The sequence below is a fragment of the Corvus brachyrhynchos genome, unplaced genomic scaffold (genome assembly GCF_000691975.1).
Source record: "Corvus brachyrhynchos isolate BGI_N302 unplaced genomic scaffold, ASM69197v1 scaffold302, whole genome shotgun sequence".
Lineage (NCBI taxonomy): Eukaryota > Metazoa > Chordata > Aves > Passeriformes > Corvidae > Corvus > Corvus brachyrhynchos.
Window position 1 is genome coordinate 4,537,717 of NW_008237244.1, and position 4,330 is coordinate 4,542,046.

Here is a 4,330-nt window from a genome sequence, read left to right on the forward strand (position 1 = left end):
GTCAGAGTTTTTGGAAGTGTCCTTCTGGGATGCTACTATCTTTTCTCAATGTTTTTTACATACACATTATCCTCTTCATTCATTTCATTTGCTGCCTTGTTGAATTGTGTAGGAACACTTTTGACTTTTCTCACACTTTAGCTGTTACTGCTGTCTTATCTATGAAGTGTTTTGCTGAGAAGAGCAGAGCTGTGTGTTTTAGGGATGGGGGTTGTAATAGGCACTTTTCCATTATGTTTTTTTCTTATGTGATTTTTTTTTTTAATTGCAGAGATTTCCTATTCTGTAGTACACCAGGGACTGGAAAGACACTGGTAGCTTTTGCACTTGCTAATGAATGTAGCCAGGATGATGGGAGAGTAATCTTTTTTATGAGAAATGGTGTCAACTGCCTGAGTGAATGGGTAGGAGAATATGAATGACAGTTTCATTTATTACTTGAGTGGGTAAGGTTGAAATGTGCCATGTGTTCTGTCTGTAACTAGCTTTCTGTTGTCAAGAAGAAGTTCTTTTTCATGTTTTGTCAGATCCTTCTACTGAAATGGGATTGTCAGTGTTTCCTTTTCTAGTGGGGTTTTTGGGGGCTTGAATCTTGGGATGTATTGGTAAATATTAGTAAAGCAAACAAGAAAATCTTGCAAAGCACCACCACCCCCCTCAAAAAAACCCCAAACTAACCAGTTCCAGTGCTCTTGCAACCATAATGTTTTTCATGTATTTTCTCTTTCAAACAGTGCTGCTCTCCTGATGTCAGTGTTCCTGTGTTTTCTTTGTAGGCTTACCAGATGTGACCTTCAGTTATTTTCCTTGATGAGATCGATGCTCTTGCTCCTGTACATGCCAGCAAACAAGACCAGGTTCATAGGTAGGACATGTCTTGTATCTATGTAGAAGGTGCTTGATCTTCATGAAAAGAAGACCACAACCTATTTAACTTGATGTGACACCTTCATTTAACCTGAAAACTAGTAATTCAGTGCAAGTGAATTTCAGATTATTTTAAAAAGAGAACTGAAAACCATTCACTGAGCTTGAAGTCAGCCTAAGGTCTGTGTTATCTTATCTGTATTTAATGTCTTAAAATGAGTCTTTTGCAAACCAGCATCTCATCATTAAAAGATTGTCCTTTTTGAAGGATCAGTGGAGAAGGTTATGTGGAACTGAAGAAAATTTACTGAACCAGTGAATGAAAATCGTATTTTTCTGTTGGCTCTGTTGTAGGAACACTGCTGGCACTAATAGATAGCTTAGCCTGCAGAGAGGTTGTGGTAATCAGAGCCATCAGCAGACTGGGTTCCTTAGATCCTGCTTTACAAAGACCTGGATGCTTTGCACGAGAACTCCGCTTCAACTTGTCAGACGAAGAGGTCAGAACTTCAACTCAGCCTTAGTGCTTATGTGGCAAAGTCCACCTTTATAACAAACCCCTGTAACAAGGCAGCATCGCAGAGCAGTGCAGGTCTCCATCAGCAGTGTCCAGCCTGGACACAAGAGGGCTGTCTGGAGACTGCATTTTTGTGGAGGCCAGACCTGGTATATCACGGTATCCCGCAGTGGTAGGGAGGAGAAGAGAGATCCAACAGGCAGGAATTGTGCAGCAAGATTGATTCCTTTAATTATTTTACAAACTCTTTTATAGACTTTTTTCTTCGCAGTCTAATTGGTCAAAGGATCAGCCACCCTTGGGGTGATTGGCTAAAAATCCTAAAACATCCATTGTCAAAATATTTTCCTACTGTACTATAAACAAGGCTTTGCAAGGTTGCAGGTGTTCATAGCTTATAGAACTCTGCTAATATCTTCCGTGAGAGAGAAAAATATCTCACGGGACTGGAAAGAAGCAGGAAAAATTCTTGCTAGCACTGTGGATACAATATTTGTATCCACACTGGTACTGGAAATACGTAAGATGATTTCAACATGCAGTTAATTCTCTGTTAATTTTTGGTTTCACTGTGACCAGTGATGGAAATGGGATGCTGCCAGACACCAAAATGTTTAAGAAAGAATGAGTACATGAATTAATTATAAAGTACGGCTGTAGCATCTTGAAAGAGAAAAAAATGGTGTGCACACAAGAATTCCTTTTTGGTAACAAAAACTTTGATCAAGGCTAGTGCTGGAGCAAAAACTATATTGGGATGTGATGTTCTTACTCATACTTCCTAACAGAGGCTTGGACTAAGATGTAAAGTACACTGCACAGGTGCAAGGTTTGGGAACCTTCTAGTCCATTGGCAACAGCTAAAGAAATAAAGGGTATGTAGCAACCAAAAAGTTTTGGGATGGGGGTGGTGTGAGTGGGTCACAGCATGCAAAACTGGAACCCTGGTTTTGTGGTTTTTCTCTATCACTGATACTTCTTAGCACTTTTTGTAAAAAGGATAAAAGGCTTCTTGGATTGAAGGCCAGTAAAAGTACACTAAACAGCACATTTAGCACAAACATTTGTCTTCAGTTTTTATCTGCTTCCAGGAACAGAAGATGAGGTGCCATGAAACACATCTAATACACGATTCCCTACTGTGGAAGAATTCTAAAAATCTGCCATTGTTGTAGTGCTAGTTTTAGTTTAGCAAGCTGCAGCTTTTCCTAAGAGCTCAGTGGAGCAGCTTAGGGCAGGGCAGCCATTCTGTCCTCCCGCAGTCCTTTTCAGACAGCTCTGCAGTTTTGCTCCAGCTAGCTATCAGCTCTACAGCACAGTGACAGCACAGGAGGCAAGAAGGGTCTCTCCATGAGTGTTTCAGAGGACTTTTAATAAAAGTTACATCTTGTCCCAGCAACCCCCAGAGGCAGAGAGACGTGGTGATCCGGGCACAGGGGCTTTTTCTCAGGGGCTCAGGGGCGGTACATGGGCGGAGTTGGGGTACAGGAACCAATAGGGAGAACCCGAGGGAAGGGCCAGGGCTAGGGGCAGGGGAAAGTGGGGGAGAAACAATATGGGATCAGAAAAGCAGTGGGTAAACAGATTACCACGTGGCATAATTAATCAGGAAATACTTCAAAGAAGTATCTTGCTAAGATCAGAGATAAGGATAAGTGACATTTGACATTTTCTGAATGAGTGACAGTAGTTTGGGTTGTACTTACTCTTTTTGATAGTAACTGTAGCAATTTGGAATGGAGTGCTAGGACTGTTTTCCTCAAATGAAGTGGCAGAAAAGCAAATTTACTGAACTGAGACTGTCACCATGAAATTTTGCTAAATTGCAGAGAATTTAATGAAAAATCTAAGTTTTCAAGTAAGGTTTTTACTACAAATTTTTCATCAGGATCATTAGATCACTTACAAAAACTCATTTTTGATTAAAGATGTACGTGCCTTTTATTTCACTGCAACCCCCAGCAAGTGTCTAATGTAACAAGCTGAGAATTAACTTTCATGCTTGAAAACACAAAGAGCGTATTAATAACTGACCTTTAAAATACTTAAACGTATAGAAGAGAAGTATTTGTATTGGGCTGAGGGCTTTGGGGGGCTGTGGGTTTTTTTAAAAGGAAACTTAGGGCAAACTAAAGTTGCAACCATTTTGGTTTCAGGCAAGAAAAGGGATTTTCAAAAGTCACACATGAGACTAGACCCTGAAGCCATTGGACAACTTTCTTGAGGACTTGGCTGTGCTATAAAGAACTGTGTTGGTGAAATATGTGTAGTTAACAAAAACTTTCAAGGAAGAAAAAAAAAACAAACACCAAATGATTCTATGTTTAGGAGACAGGTGCATAAAACTCCAGGCAGGACTTTTCAGATGCACTTCAGGAGCCACAGGAAGCAAGAAATTATCTTCCCTGGGAGTCGGAATGTGGCACGTGACAGCAAGCCAACCCATTCTCTGCGCTACACTGAGCCTCCTCTGAAGGCTTTAAAGGGGGAAATTAGGAGCTGTTCCCAAAATCACTGCTGGTTTTCCATCCTTCAGAGCTGCCCAAGAGATGTAAAAGGTGGGGCAGGAAGGACTCACAGGACTACCTGTGCTTGTATGACAGCAGGTGGTTGGCCAGGAACATGCTGTAGGTCAAGTGCTGGAGGACATAATTGATGAAACAAGTGTTCCCCAGGTTTTGGAGGCCACCTTCAGCATCCCACTTTTCCTGCCAGGCCATGGAACTCTTCTGTGGAAGAAGATCCCATTCTGGCAGAGCCATTTCAAGATGGAGGAGGACACTCATGGAGAAGCACCACCACTGCAATGGTTTCAATGCCTTGTTTTTGGATCCATTCGTACTTGCATGCTCAAGCTCTCTGCAGAAATCAGAAGCAATTTTATTGTCCCACACTCCTCAGTGCTTCTTACTGCACACCCTGTTCCTGCAGTGGTGCCAGGCAGGA

General features: G+C 41.6%; 1 long non-coding RNA gene across 2 annotated transcripts; it reads left to right on the forward strand.

Moving 5' to 3' along the window:
- Nucleotides 1-4,330, forward strand: LOC108445691. Of its 2 annotated transcripts, XR_001860642.1 has the most exons (5): nt 1-404; nt 777-865; nt 1,222-1,367; nt 2,173-2,259; nt 3,541-4,330. It is a non-coding gene; the product is annotated as an uncharacterized LOC108445691 (long non-coding RNA). The 2 variants fall into 2 exon arrangements; XR_001860643.1 differs by lacking the exon at nt 1,222-1,367.